Below are 23,992 nucleotides of genomic sequence, written 5' to 3' on the forward strand. Positions count from 1 at the left end.
CCCTGGTGCTCTCGGTGTGGCGTGGTCAACGTGGTCAAGGAACGACTTCCATCGGACGTGGACTGTACGTGGAGAGGCTGACAGCTGGGTCCACGGCCGCAGCAAGGAAGTGCCTCCTTATTACGCGGAAAATAATGATTCCTCCACCTGACAGTTGGGACCCACCGGACAGGCCACTGTATTTCGTGAAAAAAAACGTTTCCCCTTGACTACTGGGACCCACCAGCTACATCTTCACATGCAAGGAAGTGCGTCTGGGCAAAAAAAACGATTCGCCCCCTGACTGCTGGGACCGACCAGCTACATCTTCGCAGGCAAGGAAGTGCCTGACAGTCGGGACCCACCTGGTCGAAGCGTACGTAGCGTTGTCATTCTGGTCGCGAATGTGTACGTACATACTGGTCGATGTAGAGGCACGCACGTGTCGTAGTAGAGGCGCGCACGTAGCATTTACACATACATATAGTGGCCAGGGTGCAAGAAAGAAAATACGGCCACGTATGTGTACATACAGGCGGGGTCTCGAACGCCTACTCGCGCATACGTACGGCCAGGACTCGTGTACATGGCTGGGTCAGAATGGAGAAACAGCGTCGTTGTCGCGCTCATGGGGAGGCAACGGAATGCGTCGTGTTCATGGGCAGGCAACGGAATGCGTCGTGTTCATGGGGAGGCAACGGAAAGCGTCGTGTTCATCGGGAGGGCTTGGACAGAACAGGCGATGGAAATGAGGCTTGGCATACCGCAAAAGGGAGGAAACGGCATTGTGTTCGACCGGCCATGTTCGAAACGGGATCCTATTCATCAGGAGGGGTTTGGCGTACCGCAAAACGGAGGAAACGGACCTCCTACGGTCGAAACGAGGGTCCTGTTGATCAGGAGGGGTGTGGCGTACCGCAAAACGGAGGAAACGGACTTGTGTTGCAGCGCTACGGTCGAAACAGGGGTCCTGTTCATCGGGAGGGGTGTTGCATACCGCAAAACGGGACTCCACGGGATACTGTTCATCTCCACCGTCGACCTCCTCCAGCCTCCACTTGCTCCTGTTCATCCGGCCTCCACGGGCCCCTGTTCATCCAGCCTCCATGGGCTCCTGTTCATCTAGCCTCCACCGCGCGCTACTCCACCGGCTACTGTTCAACCACCCCTCCACCGTCTACTGTTCATCCAGCCCTCCACACCACGGGGTCCTGTTCAACCACCCCTCCATGGGCACACCTCCACCGTCTACTATTCATCCAGCCCTCCACACCACGGGGTCCTGTTCAACCACCCCTCCACCGTCTACTGTTTATCCAGCCCTCCACACCACGGGGTCCTGTTCATCCACCCCTCCACAGGCACCCCTCCACCGTCTACTGTTTATCCAGCCCTCCACCACACCACGGGGTCCTGTTCATCCAGAGGCAACACCACCGCTCACTGTTCATCCAAACCCCCCGCAACGCTCACTGTTCATCCCATCGATCGGCTTCAGTTAGCAGCAGTAGCGAAGGAATCGCTCGATCGGGTTCAGTTAACAGCCATCGATCGATCGCTCGGGTTCAGTAACGCGTAGCCTGCAGTGCAATCGCTCGGCTTCAGCTAGAGCCCAATGCCTCACTCGGGTTCATTTAGAGACAACGCCTCACACATACGCGTGTATGTGTATGAGAGAAATGCGCATCGCTCGGCCCCCGACCTCCCACCGTAACCGACAACTCCCCGAAATTTTCCTCCCCCTCGCTTCTACCATGGTTTTTTCCATCATGGACGGCCCAAAGAATGTCATGCAGCTGCGTCTCCGGCCCGCCCAGGACGAAAAACCCATTTTCTATCATGATTTTTTGTCATAGATGTAGGAGCCCACCACATCTATGATGATACCGGGTTTTCTTACAATTATCGTCATAGAAGTGTCATATGTATGACAGAAAAAAAATTCGTTCAGCCCAAAATGTCACGAATGTGTCGTTTCTGTAGTGATAACAACATACGTTGTTCCCTTTGTCATCGGTATGTTACTTGCCCGAGATTCGATCATCGGTATCTCAATACCTAGTTCAATCTCGTTACCGGCAAGTCTCTTTACTCGTTCCGTAATTCATCATACCACAACTAACTCATTAGTTACAATGCTTGCAAGGCTTATAGTGATGTGCATTACCGAGTGGGCCCAGAGATATCTCTCCGACAATCGGAGTGAAAAATCCTAATCTCGAAATACGCCAACCCAACAAGTACCTTCGAAGACACCTGTAGAGCACCTTTAAAATAACCCAGTTACGTTGTGACGTTTGATAGCACACAAATTGTTCCTCCGCTAAACGGGAGTTGCATAATCTCATAGTCATAGGAACATGTATAAGTCATGAAGAAAGCAATAGCAACATACTAAACGATCAAGTGCTAAGCTAACGGAATGGGTCAAGTCAATCGCATCATTCTCCTAATGATGTGATCCCGTTAATCAAATGACAACTCATGTCTATGGCTAGGAAACATAACCATCTTTGATCAACGAGCTAGTCAAGTAGAGGCATACTAGTGACACTCTGTTTGTCTATGTATTCACACATGTATCATGTTACTGGTTAATACAATTCTAGCATGAATAATAAACATTTATCATGTTATAAGGAAATAAATAATAACTTTATTATTGCCTCTAGGGCATATTTCCTTGAATGCTATCTATTGGAAATATGCCCTAGAGGCAATAATAAAATGGTTATTATTATATTTCCTTGTTCATGATAATTGTCTATTGTTCATGCTATAATTGTATTATCCGGAAATCGTAATACATGTGTGAATACATAGACCACAACATGTCCCTAGTGAGCCTCTAGTTGACTAGCTCGTTGATCAATACATGGTTACGGTTTCCTGACCATGGACATTGGATGTCATTGATAACGGGATCACATCAGTAGGAGAATGATATGATGGACAAGACCCAATCCTAAGCATAGCGCAAGATCGTGTAGTTCGTCTGCTAAAGCTTTTCTAATGTCAAGTATCTTTTCCTTAGACCATGAGAATGTGCAACTCCCGGATACTGTAGGAATACTTTGGGTGTGCCAAACGTCACAACGTAACTGGGTGACTATAAAGGTGCACTACGGGTATCTCTGAAAGTGTCTGTTGGGTTGGCACGAATCGAGACTGGGATTTGTCACTCCGTATGATGGAGAGGTATCTCTGGGCCCACTCGGCAAGACACCATCGTAATGAGATCAATGTGACTAAGGGTTGGTCATGGGATGATGTGTTACGCAACGAATAAAGTGACTTGCCGATAACGAGATTGAACGAGCTATTCGGATACTGACGATCGAATCTCGGGCAAGTAATGTACAGATTGACAAAGGGAATTGTATACGAGATTGCTTGAATCCTTGACATCGTGGTTCATCCGATGAGATCATCGTGGAACATGTGGAAGCCAACATGGGTATCTAGATCCCGCTGTTGGTTATTGGCCGGAGAGTTGTCTCGGTCATGTCTGCATGGTTACCGAACCCGTAGGGTCTACACACTTACGGTTCGATGACGCCAGGGTTATTAGGAAGATTTGTATGTGATTACCGAATGTTGTTCAGAGTCCCGGATGAGATCCCGGACATGATGAGGAGTTCCGGAATAGTCCAGAGGTGAAGATTTATATATGGGAAGTCATCATACGGTCACCGGAAATATTTGGGGGGTATACAGGTATTGTACCGGGACCACCAGAGGGGTTCCGGGGGTCCATCGGGAGGGTCCACCTGCCTCGGAGGGCCTTATGGGCTGTAGGTGGAAGGGAACCAGCCCCTAGTGGGCTGGGCGCCGTTCCCCCTAGGGCCCATGCGCCTAGGGTTTGGGGGAACCCTAAAGGCCCCCCCCCCTTGCTTGCGGGGCAAGCCCCCTCCCGTTGGCAGCCGCCCCCCTCTAGATCTCATCTAGAGGGGCCGACCCCCTTCCCCCTTTTCCCTATAAAAAGAGGGGCGAGGGGAGGGCTGCAGCACCACATCCAAGGCGCAGCCCCTCCCCTCCCCAACACCTCTCCTCCTCCGTGTGAGCTTGGCGAAGCCCTGCCAGAGAACTGCCACTCCATCACCACCACGCCGTCATGCTGCTGTTAGAGCCTTCTTCCTCAACCTCTCCCTCGTCCTTGCTGGATCAAGGTGCGGGAGATGTCACCAGGATGCACGTGTGTTGAACGCGGAGGCACCGTTGTTCGGTGCTTATATCGGATTCAGCCGCGATCTGAATCGCTACGTGTACGACTCCTCCAACCGCATTCTTGCAACGCTTCCGACTAGCTATCTTCAAGGGTATGAAGATGCACTCCCCTCTCGTTGCGAGTTACTCCATAGATTCATCTTGGTGATGCGTAGAAAATTTTTAATTTCTGCAATGATCCCCAATAGTGGCATCATGAGCTAGGTCTATGCGTAGTTTCTATGCACGAGTATAACACAAGTTGTTATGGGCGTCGATTTTGTCAATTTACTTGCCGTTACTAGTCTTATCTTGATTCGGCGGCATCGTGGGATGAAGCGGCCCGAACCGACCTTACACATACGCTTACGTGAGACTGGTTCCACCGACTGACATGCACTAGTTGCATAAGGTGGCTAGCGGGTGTCTGTCTCTCCCACTTTAGTCGGATCGGATTCGATGAAAAGGGTCCTTATGAAGGGTAAATAGAAATTGGCATATCACGTTGTGGTTTTGGCGTAGGTAAGAAACGTTCTGGCTAGAAATCTATAGCAGCCACGTAAAAACATGCAACAACAATTAGAGGATGTCTAACTTGTTCTTGCAGCATATGCCGTGTGATGTGATATGGCCAAAAGGATGTGATGAATGATATATGTGATGTATGAGATTGATCATGTTCTTGTAATAGGAATCACGACTTGCATGTCGATGAGTATGACAACCGGCATGAGCCATAGGAGTTGTCTTAATTTATTTATGACCTGCGTGTCAACATAAACGTCATGTAATTACTTTACTTTATTGCTAACCGTTAGCCATAGTAGTAGAAGTAATAATTGGCGAGACAACTTCATGAAGACACAATGATGGAGATCATGATGATGGAGGTCATGGTGTCATGCCGGTGACAATGATGATCATGGCGCCCCGAAGATGGAGATCAAAAGGAGCAAAATGATATTGGCCATATCATGTCACTATTTGATTGCATGTGATGTTTATCATGTTTTACATCTTATTTTCTTAGAACCACGGTAGCATAAATAAGATGATCCTTCGCAATAATTTCAAGAAAGTGTTCCCCCTAACTGTGCACCGTTGCTAAGGTCTGTTGTTCCGAAGCACCACGTGATGATCGGGTGTGATAGGTTCTAACGTTCGCATACAACGGGTGTAAGCCAGATTTACACATGCAATACACTTAGGTTGACTTGACGAGCCTAGCATGTACAGACATGGCCTCAGAACACAGAAGACCGAATGGTCGAACATGAGTCGTATAGAAGATATGATCAACATGAAAATGTTCACCGATGATGACTAGTCCATCTCACGTGATGATCGGACACGGCCTAGTTGACTCGGATCATGTATCACTTAGATGACTAGAGGGATGTCTATATGAGTGGGAGTTCATTAAATAATTTGATTAGATGAACTTAATTATCATGAACATAGTCTGAAAATCTTTGCAATATGTCTTGTAGATCAAATGGCCCACGCTAATGTTGCCCTCAACTTCAACACGTTCCTAGAGAAAACCAAGCTGAAAGACAATGGCAGCAACTACACGGACTGGGTCTGTAACCTGAGGATTATCCTCATAGCTGCCACGAAAGCATATGTCCTTGATGCACCGCTAGGTGAAGCACCTGTTCTCCCAGCAGAACAAGACGTTATGAACGCCTGGTAGACGCGCAATGATGATTACTCCCTGGTTCAGTGCGGCATTCTTTACAGCTTAGAACCGGGGCTCCAAAAGCGTTTTGAGCAACACAGAGCATATGAGATGTTCCAAGAGCTGAAAATGGTTTTCCAAGCTCATGCCTGGGTCGAGAGATATGAAGTCTCGGACAAGTTATACAGTAGTAAGATGGAGGAGAATAGTTCCGTCAGTGAGCACATACTCAAAATGTCTGGGTTGCACAACCGCTTGTCTCAGCTGGCAGTTAACCTCCCGGATGATGTGGTCGTTGACAGAATCCTTCAGTCACCCCCACCTAGCTACAAGAGCTTTGTGATGAACTTCAATATGCAGGGGACGGAAAAGACCATTCCTGAGGTATATTCAATGCTGAAATCAGCGGAGGTGGAAATCAAAAAGGAACATCAAGTGTTGATGGTGAATAAAACTACTAAGTTCAAGAAAGGCAAGGGTAAAAAGAACTTCAAGAAGGACGGCAAGGGAGTTGCCGCGCCCGGTAAGCAAGCTGCCGGGAAGAAGCCAAAGAATGGACCCAAGCCTGAGACTGAGTGCTTTTATTGCACGGGAAACGGTCACTGGAAGCGGAACTACCCCAAGTACTTAGCGGATAAGAAGGCCGGCAATGCCAAAGGTATATATGATATACATGTTATTGATGTGTACCTAACCAGTGCTCGTAGTAGCTCCTGGGTATTTGATACCGGTGCAGTTGCTCATATTTGTAACTCAAAACAGGAACTGCGGAATAAATGGAGACTGGCGAAGGACGAGGTGACGATGCGCGTCGGGAATGGTTCCAAGGTCGATGTGATCACCGTCGGCACGCTACCTCTATATTTACCTACGGGATTAGTTTTAAACCTCAATAATTGTTATTTAGTACCAGCTTTGAGCATGAACATTGTATCTGGATCTCGTTTAATGCGAGATAGCTACTCATTTAAATCTGAGAATAATGGTTGTTCTATTTATATGAGAGACATGTTTTATGGTCATGCCCCGCTGGTCAATGGTTTATTCTTATTTAATCTCGAACATGATGTTACACATATTCATAGTGTGAATGCCAAAAGATGTAAGGTTGATAATGATAGTCCCACATACTTGTGGCACTGCCCCCTTGGTCACATTAGTGTCAAACGCATGACAAAACTCCATGCAGATGGACTTTTGGAGTCTCTTGATTATGAATCATTTGACACGTGCGAACCATGCCTCATGGGCAAAAGGACCAAGACTCCGTTCTCCGGAACAATGGAGCGAGCAACCAACTTATTGGAAATCATACATACTGATGTGTGCGGTCCAATGAGTGTTGAGGCTCGCGGTGGCTATCGTTATGTTCTCACCCTCACTGATGACTTGAGTAGATATGGGTATGTCTACTTAATGAAACACAAGTCTGAGACCTTTGAAAAGTTCAAGGAATTTCAGAGTGAGGTTGAGAATCAACGTGACAGGAAAATCAAGTTCTTACGATCAGATCGCGGGGAGAATATTTGAGTCACGAATTTGGCACGCACTTAAGGCTTCACAACTCACGCCGCCTGGAACACCTCAGCGTAATGTTGTGTCCGAACGTCGTAATCGCACTCTATTGGATATGGTATGATCTATGATGTCTCTTACCGATCTACCACTGTCATTTTGGGGTTATGCTATAGAGACTGCCGCATTCACTTTAAATAGGGCTCTGTCGAAATCCGTTGAGACGACACCGTATGAATTGTGGTTTGGTAAGAAACCTAAGCTGTCGTTTCTGAAAGTTTGGGGATGCGATGCTTATGTCAAGAAACTTCAACCTAAAAAGCTCGAACCCAAATCGGAAAAATGCGTCTTCATAGGATACCCTAAAGAAACTATTGGGTATACCTTCTACCTCAGATCCGAAGGCAAGATCTTTGTTGCCAAGAATGGATCCTTTCTAGAGAAAGAGTTTCTCTCGAAAGAAGTAAGTGGGAGGAAAGTAGAACTTGATGAAGTATTGCCTCTTGAACCGGAGAGTGGCGCAACTCAAGAAAATGTTCCTGAGGTGCCTGCACCGACTAGAGAGGAAGTTAATGATGATGATCATGAAACTTCAGATCAGGTTGCTACTGAACTTCATAGGTCCACAAGGACACGTTCCGCACTAGAGTGGTACGACAACCCTGTCCTGGAAATCATGTAGTTAGACAATGGTGAACCTTTGAACTATGAAGAAGCGATGGCGGGCCCAGATTCTGACAAATGGCTGGAAGCCATGAAATCTGAGATAGGATCCATGTATGAAAATGAAGTATGGACTTTGACTGAATTTCCCGATGATCGGCGAGCCATAGAAAATAAATGGATATTTAAGAAGAAGACAGACGCGGATGGTATTGTGACCATCTATAAGGCTCGGCTTGTCGCTAAGGGTTATCGACAATTTCAAGGGGTTGACTATGATGAGACTTTCTCACCCGTAGCGAAGCTGAAGTCCGTCCGAATCATGTTAGCAATTGCCGCATTCTATGGTTATGAGATATGACAAATGGACGTCAAAACAACATTCCTTAATGGTTTCCTTAAGGAAGAATAGTATATGATGCAGCCGGAAGGTTTGCTCGATCCTAAGAATGCTGACAAGGTGTGCAAGCTCCAACGCTCAATCTATGGGCTGGTGCAAGCCTCTCGGAGTTGGAACATTCGATTTGATGAGATGATCAAAGCGTTTAGGTTTACGGAGACTTATGTAGAAGCCTGTGTTTACAAGAAAGTGAGTGGGAGCTCTGTAGCATTTCTCATATTATATGTGGATGACATACTATTGATGGGAAATGATATAGAATTCTTGGAAATCATAAAGGCCTACTTGAACAAGTGTTTTTCAATGAAGGACATTGGAGAAGCTTCTTATATATTAGGCATCAAGATCTATAGAGATAGATCGAGATGCCTCATTGGTCTTTCACAAAGTACGTACCTTGACAAGGTATTGAAGAAGTTCAATATGGATCAGTCCAAGAAGGGGTTCTTACTTGTATTGCAAGGTATGAGATTGAGCACGACTCAATGCCTGACCACGGCAGAAGATAGAGAAAACATGAGTGTCGTCTCCTATGCCTCAGCCATAGGGTCTATTATGTATGCCATGCTGTGTACCAGACCTGATGTAAACCTTGCCGTAAGTTTGGTAGGAAGGTACCAAAGTAATCCCGGCATGGATCACTGGACAGCGGTCAAGAATATCCTGAAGTACCTGAAAAGGACTAAGGATATGTTTCTCGTTTATGGAGGTGACGAAGAGCTTGTCGTAAAGGGTTATGTCGATGCTAGCTTCGACACAGATCTGGATGACTCGAAGTCACAAACCGGATACGTGTATATTTTAAATGGTGCGGCAGTCAGCTGGTGTAGTTGCAAGCAAAGCGTCATGGTGGGATCTACATGTGAAGCGGACTACATGGCAGCCTCAGAGGCAGCACAAGAAGCAATATGGATGAAGGAGTTCATTACCGACCTAGGAGTTATTCCCAATGCGTCGGGCCCGATGAAATTCTTCTGTGACAACACTGGAGCTATTGCCCTTGCCAAGGAGCCCAGGTTTCATAGGAAGACCAGGCATATCAAGCTTCGCTTCAACTCCATTCGTGAAAATGTTCAAAATGGAGACATAGATATTTGTAAAGTGCATACGGACCTGAATGTCGCAGATCCGTTGACTAAACCTCTTCCTCGAGCAAAACATGATCAACACCAGAACTCTATGAGTGTTCGATTCATCACAATGTAACTAGATTATTGACTCTAGTGCAAGTGGGAGACTGTTGGAAATATGCCCTAGAGGCAATAATAAAATGGTTATAATTATATTTCCTTGTTCATGATAATTGTCTATTGCTCATGCTATAATTGTATTATCCGGAAATCGTAATACATGTGTGAATACATAGACCACAATATGTCCCTAGTGAGCCTCTAGTTGACTAGCTCGTTGATCAATAGATGGTTATGGTTTCCTGACCATGGACATTGGATGTCATTGATAACGGGATCACATCATTAGGAGAATGATGTGATGGACAAGACCCAATCCTAAGCATAGCGCAAGATCGTGTAGTTCGTCTGCTATAGCTTTTCTGATGTCAAGTATCTTTTCCTTAGACCATGAGACTGTGTAACTCCTAGATACTGTAGGAATACTTTGGGTGTGCCAAATGTCACAACGTAACTGGGTGACTATAAAGGTGCACTACGGGTATCTCTGAAAGTGTCTGTTTGGTTGGCACGAATCGAGACTGGGATTTAGCACTCCGTATGACGGAGAGGTATCTCTGGGCCCACTCGGTAAGACATCATCCTAATGAGCTCAATGTGACTAAGGGTTGGTCACAGGATGATGTGTTATGCAACGAGTAAAGTGACTTGCCGGTAACGAGATTGAACGAGGTATTGGGATACTGACGATCGAATCTCAGGCAGGTAACGTACCGATTGACAAAGGGAATTGTATACGGGATTACTTGAATCCTCGACATCGTGGTTCATCCGATGAGATCATCGTGGAACATGTGGGAGCCAACATGGGTATCCAGATCCCGCTGTTGTTTATTGGTCGGAGGGTTGTCTCGGTCATGTCTGCATGGTTTCCGAAACCGTAGGGTCTACACACTCAAGGTTCGATGACGCTAAGGTTATTAGGAAGATTTGTAGGTGATGACGTAAGATAACACAGATGTTCCTAATATCTTTGAGAACCATCACGTCAATGACGCCGGCGTAAAGATTGCCTGTCGTGCTGTGGACATACAAGAGTTGATCAAGAAGAAGCCAACGTTCGAGGACGTTGAGGATGAAGAAGAAGATGACACCATGGGGAATTACGATTCAAACTGATACACATGGCAAAGATGTTGACGCTGTTGCTGCGGATGATGATTACATTGCTTTTGTCGTATTTGCCTGCCAGAAGACGTTTTTTTATCTACTCTGTGAAATTTTGTTTGCTATGACAACTGAAACCTGATGAACATGTTGTTTAGTATTTTGCTGTGAGAACATCACTTGTTATGTATGCTGATTTGTGTTTGGTGATCAACACTACGCCCACCCTGCTACACAGGTTTCATTCATTACTAGTTTCAGCAAAGTGCTCATGTCGTAGCCACTGAATAAATCACGGGTGCTACATACACTTCAAATAAAGAGACAATCATCCTACAGAGCACATCGATTTTGCCCATTATCGTCCCAAGCTCTTTCATCTCCTCATTGATGTCAAGGCCACTGAGCAGCTGTTGCTTGGCCATGATCAGAGGAACTGCATCTTTAAGCTTCTGCTCTGCATCTTCCTCTTCTGCCGTTCCTTAAATTACTTGTCCAACACCCCAACCTACTGGTATTGGGATTCCTTGGCTAACCAAATAATCAGCGTAGTTGCATTCCCCCACATCAGCAACTTCCCAGAAATACAAATCACACGAATCTTCCCTTTTCTGCACGAATCAAATTAGTAGATCATCAACCAAACTATTAAAAAAAATCAGCAACTGAAAGCAGCAGAACAACACTTAAACATATTATACCCCATGATTCGGGCATTTGTAGAAGACTCGGCCAGGGTTGCGGATTGTGGTTGAGATGGACGAATGACTCTGCGTGATTTGCAGCAGTGGCACCACACCAACGGCAGCGGGTTGCGATGAGCAATTGGCTGCGGTGCACGTGCCAACGAGGGTGTGATGAGACCCACAGGCGATGGTACAGGTTGCGACTTGGCGCTTATCTAGTTGTTGCCTGCTGAAGAGCAGGTGGACGAGCAGCCAGTGGACATGGTTGTTGCGCCCAGAGCTTCTGATGCTAGGTAGAGTAAGTAGAGAAGAGGAGAAGCGAACGTTGGATATGTCAGTTTCATTACTTGCAGAGTAGCATAGTACCATATATAGGGCCAGTTCTTTTCGGTGATTCTCCCAGAATCGCCCCCCTCTATAGCTTCTCCTAGAATCGTCACTCCATATTTTTTTTACAATCCTATCTAGTTAAGGTCTAATTAGCTAGGATTGTAAAAAAATATGGAGTGGTGATTCTGGGAGAAGCTGGGGAGGGGGCGATTCTGTTAGAATCGCCCAAAAGAACTGGCCCATAGTCATAGACTAGGTTTGGATTCGAACCAGCTACAGGAGCACATCTTTCTTTTTTTCTGAAACTCGGCAACGTCTCATTACTGGTACACTAGCTTGTCTGTACGCCTTCCCAAGTCTTTGATTTTCTTTCCCTTTTTTGCTAGGAAGGAAGGAGGACAAAATTGAGAGTTCTTGGGCCTCGAACCCAAGACTCTCGGTTGAAAACCAAGGGTGCTAGTCACTTATGTGGCGAACGTTCCCTGTGAGGAGGACGGCAGACGAACGCATTTTCCTCACAGTTTTCTTCCTATATATAAAAAGTATGCTACTTGGTGTCCGCTTAGTTCACAAAACGATTGTGCCAACCTTGACCGTTGGATTGATATTCAACGTCTGTCGCGTTTCTTCAGTCTCTTCTTCCTCGAGCCGCCAAAGCCAAACCAGGCCGGCGGGACCATCTGCTCCCGCCTCCCACGGCTGGCTGTGATCTGCCCCAGCTCCTGTTCGTTCCCGTCCGAGGCCTCACCATCGTCCTCCGCCTTGGTTCGCTCGCCGCGGTGCAGCCATCTGGTGTTGCCAACATGGTCAACAACCGAGAGGAATAAGGAGATGACTGTACATGGTGAGGATGACAGTAGGGACCCAACAGCGCGCGCAGTAATTTTGTTTTTTCGGGATGGAGAAGGGTATCAACTGGGTTGTGCGGGATCTGTGGCCCGTCTAGCCCAGGCATTTATTTCATATGTTTACCCGCACAATAACCAACCCAGTTTGTTTTATGCAGAATAACCAACGTAGGCCTACTTGCTTTTCTACGCCCTGTTGGGCCGGAAATCTTTCAAGACGAGGAGGGATGCATTTTGCCTAGAAAATGGGCTATAAGTAATAAGAAATGGGCTATAAGTAATAATAAATGGGCTATAAAATGAAAGAATACAACAAAGAGACAATTAGTTCCAAAATATTGTTTTCTTTCAGATTTTGATATTTTAAATTTCATTGTTGTTGTGCGGGTAAAATTTCATTGAATTTAAATTAAGGTATATTCAGATTTAAAATTAATTTGAATCTGGCTAGAAATTTCGGGCTGTATGCTGTTTGGCACAGATTTGGAGGCTGACTTGTGGGTCTACTAGGTTGACGTGTACTTTGGCTTTGTCAACTTAGTCCACAAACGATTCTAGCACCGGTGACCGTTGGATGTTAATCCAACGGCCGTGCTGCTTCTTCAATATCTTATCTTCTTGCTCTAGCTCCCCAAACCAGCTCCGGTGGGACTGCCTGCTCCCGCCTCCCGTCGCCGGCTGTGTTCCCGCACAGGCTACACCGCCCCACCCTACTTCATTGCTGGCCAGGCCATTCCTCTACTTACCCACACCTCCTGTTATTTTCCGGCGACGGCAGCCGGACCAGTAAACCCTCGTACTCCCCACCGCGTGGGCAACCATTGCCGAGTCTTCCCCGGCTTCGTGTCGTTCTCTTCCTAGGCCACACCATCGTCCACCACCATGGTGCTCTCGGCGCGGCCTGGTCAACTTGGTCAATGGACGACATCCATCGGCCGTGGACGGTACGCGCAAAATAATGATTCCTCCACCTGACAGGTGGGACCCACCGGAAGGGCCTCTGTATTTCGCGAAAAAAACATTCCCCCCGCTGACATGTCGGACCCACCAGCTATATCTTCGCACGCAAGGAAGTGCCTCCTTATTACGGACAAAAAATGAATACCCCCTGCTAGCTGGGACCCACCATAGTGGGAGGATGACTTGTGGGCCAACAAAGTTGACGGGGACGGAGGGCTTTGTCAACTTAGTCAATATGAACGATTCTAGCTCTAGTGACCGTACGATGTCTATCCAACGGCCGTAGTGCTTCTTCAACCTCTGGTCTTCTTGCTCCAGCCGCCCAAAGCAGCACCGGTCGTGCCGCATGCTCCTGCCTCCCGTGGCCGGCTGTGCTGCCACGGAGGCCTCACCGCCTCCTACTATTCCCACCGCTGGCCAGGCCCTGCGGCAACGGCAGCCTCACACCACAGCCGAACCAGTGAACCCGCATACTCCTCTCCGCGCGGGCTTCCACTGCCGCATCTTCCCCGGCTCCGCGTCGTCCCCTTCCTAGGCCTCACCATCGTCCGCCGCCGTGTTGCTCTCCGCGCGGCGTGGTCAACATGGTTAAGGAACGACTTCCATCGGAAGAGTACTGTACGTGGAGATGCTGACAGCTGGGTCCATGGCCACAGCCCAGTTTTTTTGTGATTTGCCAAGTAAGTCGCTTTGTCAGGCCTGTTGGGCTGCAAATCTTTCAAGACGAGGAGAGCTTTCATTCGGCTGGCCGAGAAAATGGCCCATCAGAAATGAGAAATGGGTTGTACATTTTTAAAACACATCAAACCGGCAATTAGTTTCAAATATCTTTTTTTCATTTCAAGATTTTAAATTACGTTAATTATTATGCGTGGAGAATTTGTTGGATTTTATATTGATATACATTTATTTTTAAAATCAGTTTGAATGAGAGTCGAAATTTCGGGATTAAGAACAGTTCAGACCGCCCCGAAATATGCAAAATTCCGTATAATTTTTTAACCGTGGCCACAATTTGGGCTGTAATGCTAAAAAAAGAATATGGGCTCCAAAAAAACCTTAAGAATTAGCAAATGGGCTGAAAATTATTAGAAATAATGGAAGATGGGTTGTATGCTGTTTTCCACAGATTTGAGGCTTTCCTAAAAAAAGGTTGATGCACAAGCAGTGACTGTTGGATGTCCATCCAATGGCCGTCGTGCTTCTTCAATCTCTGCGCTTCCTGCTCCAGCCGCTCAAACAAGCGTCGGTGGGACTGCCTGCTCCCTCCTCCCCATGGCCGGCTGTGCTGCCGCGCAGGCCTCACCGCCCCACCGTACTCACATCGCTATCCTAGCCATCCCTCTACTCACTCACACCTGTTGTTATTCTCTGGCGACGGCAGACGAACCAGTAAACCCTCGTACAGTCGTACTCCCCTCCGCGTAGGAAACAACTGCTGAGTCTTCCCTACCTCTGTGTCGTTCCCTTCCTAGGCCTCGCCGTTGTCCACCGCCCTGGTGCTCTCGGCGCGGGCTGGTCAACGAGGTCAACGATCGACATGCATCTGAAGTGGACTGTACATGGAGAGGCCGACAGCTGGGTCGACGGCCGCATGCAAGGAAATGACTCCTTATTATGCGCAAAATAATGATTCCTCCACCTCACATCAGGGACCCACCGAAAGGGCCTCTGTATTTCGTGAAAAAAATGTTACCGCCGCTGACAGCTCGGACCCACCAGCTATATCTTTGCACGCAAGGAAGTGCCTCCTTATTACGCACACAAAAAATGAATACTCCCCCTGTTAGCTGGGACCCAGTATAGTGGCAGGCTGACTTGTGGGCCTACTAAGTTGACGGGGACGGAGGGCTTTGTCAAGTTAGTCAATATGCATGATTCTAGCTCCATTGACCGTACGATGTCCATCCAACGGCCGTAGTGCTTCTTCAACCTCTGGTCTTCTTGCTCCAGCCACCCAAACCAGCGCTGGTCATGCCTCGTGCTCCTGCCTCCCGTGGCCGGCTGCGATGAGGCGGAGGCCTCACCGCACCCTACTACTCCCACCGCTGGCCAGGCCATCCCTCTAATCACCCACACCCCCTGTTACTCTGCGGCGACGGCAGCCTCACACCGCAGCGAACCAGTGCCGACGTACTCCTCTATGCATGGGCATCCACTGCCGCGTCTTCCCCGGCTCCGCGTCGTCCCCTTCCTAGGCCTCTCTGTCGTCCACCGCCTTGGTGCTCTCGGCGCGGCATGGTCAACGTTGTCAAGGAACGGTTTCCATCGGACGTGGACTGTTCGTGGAGAGGCTGACAGCTGGGTCCACGGCCGCAGTAAGGAAGTGCATCCTTATTACGTGCAAAATAATTATTCCTCCACCTGACAGCGGGGACCCGCCGGACGGGCCACCGTATTTAGCCCCCCTGACTGCTGGGACCCACCAGCTACATCTTCGTAGGCAAGGAAGTGCCTGACAGTCGGGACCCACCTGGTCGAAGCATACGTAGCGTTGTCATTCTGGTCGCGAACGTGTACGTACATACTGGTCGATGTAGAGGCACGCATGTGTCGTAGTAGAGGCGCGCACGTGTCATAGTAGAGGCGCGCACGTAGCATGTACACGTACATACAGCGGCCAGGGTGCAAGAAAGAAAATACGGCCATGTATGTGTACATACGGGCGGGGTCTCGAACGCCTACTCGCACATACGTACGGCCAGGGCTCGTGTACATTGCTGGGTAGGAACGGAGAAAAACCGTCGTCGTCGTGTTCATGGGGAGGCAACGGAATGCATCGTGTTCATGGGGAGGCAACGGAATGCGTCGTGTTCATCGGGAGGGTTTGGACGGAATAGACGATGGAAACGAGGCCTGGCGTACCGCAGAACGGAGGACCGGCCACGTTTGAAACGGGATCTTGTTCATCAGGAGGGGTCTGGCATACCACAAAACGGAGGAAACGGACCTCCTACGGTCGAAACTGGGGTCCTGTTGATCAGGAGGGGTGTGGCGTACCGCAAAATGGAGGAAACGGACTTGTGTTGGAGCGCTACGGTCGAAATGAGGGTCCTGTTCATCGGGAGGGGTGTGGCGTACCGCAAAACGGGACTCCATGGGATACTATTCATCTCCACCATCGACCCCCTCCAGCCTACATGAGCTACTGTTCATCCACCGTCGACCTCCTCCAGCCTCCACCTGTGACTGTTCATCCACGGGCTCCTGTTCATCCAGCCTCCACCGCGTGCTACTCCACTAGCTACAGTTCAACCACCCCTCCACCGTCTACTGTTCATCCAGCCCTCCACACCACGGGGTCCTATTCAACCACCCCTCCATGGGCACCCCTCCACCGTCTACTGTTCATCCAGCCCTCCACACCACGGGGTCCTGTTCAACCACCCCTCCACTGTCTACTATTCATCCAGCCCTCCACACCACGGGTTCCTGTTCATCCACCCCTCCACGGGCACCCCTCCACCATCTACTGTTCATCCAGACCTCCACCACACCACGGGGTCCTGTTCATCCAGAGGCAACACCACCGCTTACTCTTCATCCAAACCCCTCGCAACGCGCACTATTCATCCCATCGATCGGCTTCAGTTAGCAGCAGTAGCGAAGGAATCGCTCGATTGGGTTCAGTTAACAGCCATCGATCGATCGCTCGGGTTCAGTAACGTGTAGCCTGCAGTGCAATCGCTTGGGTTCAGTTAGAGCCCAACGCCTCGCTCGGGTTTAGTTAGAGCCAACGCCTCGCACACACGCGCGTACGTGTACGAGAGAAACACGCATCGCTCGGCCCCCGACCTCCCACTGAAACCGGGAACTCCCCAAAATTTTCCTCCCCCTCGCTTCTACCACGGTTTTTTCCGTCATGGACGGCCCAAAGAATGTCATGCAGCTGCGTCTCCGGCCCGCCCAGGATGAAAATCCCATTTTCTGTCATGATTTTTTGTCATAGAAGTAGGAGCCCACCACATCTATGATGATACCAGGTTTTGTCACAATTATCATCATAGAAGTGTCATATGTATGACAGAAAAAAAAATTGTTCGGCCCAAAATGTCACGGATGTGTCTTTTTTTGTAGTGCAAGTAGAGGCATACTAGTGACACTCTGTTTGTCTATGTATTCACACATGTATCATGTTTTCGGTTAATACAATTCTAGCATGAATAATAAACATTTATCATGATATAAGGAAATAAATAATAACTTTATTATTGCCTCTAGGGCATATTTCCTTCAGTCTCCCACTTACACTAGAGTCAATAACCAGATTACACAGTGATGATTCTAACACCCATGGAGCCTTGGTGCTGATCATGTTTTGCTCGTGGAAGAGGCTTAGCCAACGGGTCTGCAACATTCAGATCCGTATGTATCTTGCAAATCTCTATGTCTCCCACCTAGACTTGATCCCGGATGGAGTTGAAGCGTCTCTTGATGTGCTTGGTTCTCTTGTGAAATCTGGATTCCTTTGCCAAGGAAATTGCACCAGTGTTGTCACAAAAGATTTTCATTGGACCCGATGCACTAGTTATGACACCTAGATCAGATATGAACTCCTTTATCCAGAATCCTTCATTTGCTGCTTCTGAAGCAGCAATGTACTCCGCTTCACATGTAGATCCCGCCACGACGCTCTGTTTAGAACTGCTCCAATTGACAGCTCCACCATTTAATATAAACATGTATCTAGTTTTTGATTTAGAATCGTCCGGATCAGTGTCAAAGCTTGCATCAACGTAACCATTTACGATGAGCTCTTTGTCACCTCCATAAACAAGAAACATATCCTTAGTACTTTTTAGGTACTTCAGGATGTTCTTGACCACTGTCCAGTGATCCACTCCTAGATTACTTTGGTACCTCCGTGCTAAACTAATAGCAAGGCACACATCAGGTCTGGTACATAGCATTGCATACATGATAGAGCCTATGGCCGAAGCATAGGGAACATCTTTCATTTTCTCTCTATCTTCTGAAGTGGTCAGGCATTGAGTCTTACTCAACTTTACACCTTGTAATATAGGCAAGAACCCTTTCTTTGCCTGATCCATTTTGAACTTCTTCAAAACTTTGTCAAGGTATGTGCTTTGTGAAATTCCAATTAAGCATCTTGATCTATCTCTATAGATCTTGATGCCTAATATGTAAGAAGCTTCACTGAGGTCCTTCATTGAAAAAATCTTATTCAAGTATCCTTTTATGCTATCCAGAAATTCTATATCATTTCCAATCAACAATATGTCATCCACATATAATATTAGAAATGCTACAGATCTCCCACTCACTTTCTTGTAAATACAGGCTTCTCCAAAAGTATGTATAAAACCATATTCTTTGATCACACTATCAAAGCATTTATTCCAACTCCGAGAAGCTTGCACCAGTCCATAAATGGATCGTTGTAGCTTGCACACTTTGTTAGCAACTTTTGGATCGATAAAACCTTCAGGTTGCATCATATACAACTCTTCTTCCAGAAATCCATTAAGGAATGCAGTCTTTACATCCATTTGCTAAATTTCATAATCATAAAATGCGGCAATTGCTAACATGATTCCGACGGACTTAAGCATCGCTACGGGTGAGAAGGTCTCATCATAGTCAACTCCTTGAACTGGTCGAAAACCTTTCACAACAAGTCGACCTTTTTAGACAGTAACATTACCATCAGCGTCTGTCTTCTTCTTGAAGATCCATTTATTCTCGATGGCTTGCCGATCATCGGGAAAGTCAACCAAAGTCCACACTTTGTTCTCATACATGGATCCCATCTCAGATTTCATAGCCTCAAGCCATTTTGCGGAATCTGGGCTCATCATAACTTCCTCATAGTTCGTAGGTTTGTCATGGTCTAGAAACATGACGTCCAGAACAGGATTACCGTACCACTCTAGTGCAGATCTTACTCTGGTTGACCTACGAGGTTCGGTAGTAACTTGATATAAAGTTTCATGATCATCATTAGCTTTCTCACTAATGGGTGTAGGTGTCACAGGAACCGATTTCTGTGATGAACTACTTTCCAATAAGGGAGCAGGTACCTCATCAAGTTCTACTTTCCTCCCACTCACTTCTTTCGAGAGAAACTCCTTCTCTAGAAAGGATCCATTCTTAGCAATGAATGTCTTGCTTTCGGATCTGTGATAGAAGGTGTACCCAAAAGTTTCCTTTGGGTATCCTATGAAGACACATTTCTCCGATTTGGGTTCGAGCTTATCAGGTTGAAGCTTTTTCACATAAGCATCGCAGCCCCAAACTTTAAGAAACACAATTTTGGTTTTTTGCCAAACCATAGTTCATAAGGCGTCGTCTCAACGGATTTTGATGGTGCCCTATTTAACGTGAATGTGGCCGTCTCTAAAGCATAACCCCAAAACAATAGCGGTAAATCAGTAAGAGACATCATAGATCGCACCATATATAGTAAAGTACGATTACGACATTCGGACACACGATTACGCTGTGGTGTTCCGGGTGGCGTGAGTTGCGAAACTATTCCGCATTGTTTCAAATGTAGACCAAACTCGTAACCCAAATATTCTCCTCCACGATCAGATCATAGAAAATTTATTTTGTTGTTATGATGATTTTTCACTTCACTCTGAAATTCTTTGAACTTTTCAAATGTTTCAGACTTATGTTTCATTAAGTAGATATACCCATATCTTCTTAAATCATCTGTGAAGGTGAGAAAATAACAATACCTACCGCGAGCCTCAATATTCATTGGACCACATACATTAGTATGTATGATTTCTAATAAATTTGTTGCTCGCTCCATTGTTCCGGAGAACGGCGTTTTAGTCACCTTGCCCATGAGGCATGGTTCGCAAGTACCAACTGATTCCAAAAGTCCATCAGTATGGAGTTTCTTCATGCGCTTTACACCAATATGACCCAAACGGCAGTGCCACAAATAAGCTGCACTATCATTATCAACTCTGCATTATGAATATGTGTGTTACTACTATCGAGATTTAACACAAATAGACCACTCTTCAAGGGTGCATGACCATAAAAGATATTACTCATATAAATAGAAAAACCATTATTCCTAGATTTAAATGGATAACCGTCTCGCATCAAAAAAGATCCAGATATAATGTTCATGCTCAACGCTGGCACCAAATAACAATTATTCAGGTCTAAAACCAATGCCAAAGGTAGATGTAGAGGTAGCGTGCCAACGACGATCACATCGACTTTGGAACCATTTCCCACGCGCATCATCACCTCGTCCTTAGCCAGTCTTCGCTTAATCCGTAGTCCCTATTTCGAGTTGCAAATATTAGCAACAGAACTAGTATCAAATACCCAGGTGCTACTGTGAGCTCTGGTAATGTACACATCAATAACATGTATATCACATATACCTTTTTTCACCTTTCCATCCTTCTTATCCGCCAAATACTTGGGGAAGTTCCGGTTCTAGTGACCAGTCCGTTTGCAGTAGAAGCACTCAGTCTCAGGCTTAGGTCCAGACATGGGTTTCTTCTCCTGAGCAGCAACTTGTTTGTTGTTCTTCTTGAAGTTCCCCTTCTTCTTCCCTTTACCCTTTTTCTTGAAACTTGTGGTCTTGTAGCTTGGTGGAAGTGATTGAAGAACTCTGTCAATGACACTATCAACAGGAAGATTAACTCCCAGTTGAGTCAAGTGATTATGATACCCAGACATTTTGAGTATATGTTCATTGACAGAACTATTCTCCTCCATCTTGCAGCGATAGAACTAATTGGAGACTTCACATCTCTCAATCCAGGCATTTTCTTGAAATATTAACTTTAACTCCTGGAACATCTCATATGCTCCATGATGTTCAAAACGTCGTTGAAGTCCCGGTTCTAAGCCATAAAGAATGCACACTAAAGTATCGAGTAGTCATAAGCTTTACTCTGCCAGACGTTCTTAACGTCATCGGGAGCATCTGAAGCAGGCCTGGCACCCAGCGGTGCTTCCAGGACGTAATTATTCTGTGCAGCAATGAGGATAATCCTCAAGTTACGGACCCAGTCCGTGTAATTGCTGCCATCATCTTTCAACTTTGCTTTCTCAAGGAACGCATTAAAATTCATCGGAACAACAGAACGGGCCATCTATCTACAATAACATAGATAATCAAAATACTATTAGGTACTAATTTCATGATAAATTAAAGTTCAATTAATCATATTATTTAAGAACTCCCACTTAGATAGACATCCCTCTAATCATCTAAGTGATCACATGATCCATATCAACTAAACCATGACTGATGATCACGTGAAATGGAGTAGTTTTCAATGGTGAACATAACTATGGTGATCATATCTACTATATGATTCATGCTCGACCTTTCAGTCTCAGTGTTCCAAGGCCATATCTGCATATGCTAGGCTCGTCAAGTTTAACCCGAGTATTCTGCGTGTGTAAAACTGTCTTACACCCGTTGTAGATGAACGTTGAGCTTATCACACCCGATCATCATGTGGTGTCTCGGCACGACGAACTTTGGCAACGGTGCATACTCAGGGAGAACACTTTTACCTTGAAATTTAGTGAGAGATCATCTTATAATGCTGCCGTCAAACAAAGCAGAATAAGATGCATAAAGGATAAACATCACATGCAATCAATATAAGTGATATGATATGGCCATCATCATCTTGTTCCTTTGATCTCCATCTCCAAAGTCATGATCACCATCGTCACCGGCGTGACACCTTGATCTCCATCGTAGGATCATTGTCGTCTCGCCAACTATTGCTTCTACGACTATCGCTACCGCTTACTGATAAAGTAAAGCAATTACAGGGCGATTGCATTGCATACAATAAAGCGACAACCATATGGCTCCTGCCAGTTGCCGATAACTCCGTTACAAAACATGATCATCTCATACAATAAAGCATCATGTCTTGACCATATCACATGACAACATGCCCTGCAAAAACAAGTTAGACGTCCTCTACTTTGTTGTTGCAAGTTTTACGTGACTGCTAGGGGCTGAGCAAGAACCGTTCATACCTACACATCAAAACCACAATGATAGTTCGTCAAGTTAGTGTTGTTTTAACCTTCGCAAGGACCGGGTGTAGTCACACTCGGTTCAACTAAAGTTGGAGAAACTGACACCCGCCAGCCACCTGTGTGCAAAGCACGCCGGTAGAACCAGTCTCGCGTAAGCGTACGCGTAATGTCGGTCCGGGCCGCTTCATCCAACAATACCGCCGAACCAAAGTATGACATGCTGGTAAACAGTATGACTTGTATCGTCCACAACTCACTTGTGTTCTACTCGTGCATATAACATCTACGCATAAACCAGGCTCGGATGCCACTGTTGGGGAACGTAGTAATTTCAAAAAAAATCCAACGCACACACAGGATCATGGTGATGTATAGCAACAAGAGGGGAGAGTGTGTCTACGTACCCTCGTAGACTGAATGCGGAAGCGTTAGCACAACGCGGTTGATGTAGTCATATGTCTTCACGATCCGACCAATCGAAGTATCGAACGCACGGCACCTCCGAGTTTTGCACACGTTCAACTCGATGACGTCCCGCGAGCTCCGATCCAGCAAAGCTTCACAGGAGAGTTTCGTTAGCACGACGGCATGGTGATGGTGATGATGATGCTACCGACGCAGGGCTTCGCCTAAGCACCGCTACGATATGATCAAGGTGGATTATGGTGGAGGGGGGCACCGCACACGGCTAAGAGATCAATGATCAATTGTTGTGTCTATGGGGTGCCCCCTGCCCCCGTATATAAAGGAGCAAGGGGGAGGAAGCGGCCGGCCAAGGAGAGGCGCGCCAAGGGGGAGTCCTACTCCCACTAGGAGTAGGACTCCTCCTATTCCTAGTAGGAGTAGGAGAGGGGGAATGAAAGGCAGAGGAGGAGAAGGAAAGATGGGGCCGACCCTCCTTGCCCTAAACCAATTCGGTTTGGGCCTTGGGGGCGCGCCCCACACTCCCCTTGCTTCCCTCTATTTCCATTAAGGCCCATGTAGGCCCATTAAGCCCCCCGGGGGGGGGGGGGGGTTCCGGTAACCCCCCGGTACTCCGGTATATGTCTAAAACCTTCCGGAACCTTTCCGGTGTCCGAACATAGTCGTCCAATATATCGATCTTTACATCTCGACCATTTCGAGACTCCACATCATGTCCGTGATCATATCCGGTACTCCGATCTACCTTCGGTACATCAAAACACAAAAAATCATAATATCGATCGCCACTGAACTTTAAGCGTGCGGACCGTACGGGTTCGAGAACTATGTAGACATGACCGAGACACATCTCCGATCAATAACCAATAGCGGAACTTGGATGCTCATATTGGCTCCCACATATTCTACGAAGATCTTTATCGGTCAAACCGCATACACTACAAAAAAAATACACTTCCGTGATGATACGTGTTTGTCACAGTAGGTCGCGTTTTTTG

This window comes from Triticum urartu, chromosome 3, assembly GCF_003073215.2.
Source record: "Triticum urartu cultivar G1812 chromosome 3, Tu2.1, whole genome shotgun sequence".
In the NCBI taxonomy this organism is placed as follows: domain Eukaryota; kingdom Viridiplantae; phylum Streptophyta; class Magnoliopsida; order Poales; family Poaceae; genus Triticum; species Triticum urartu.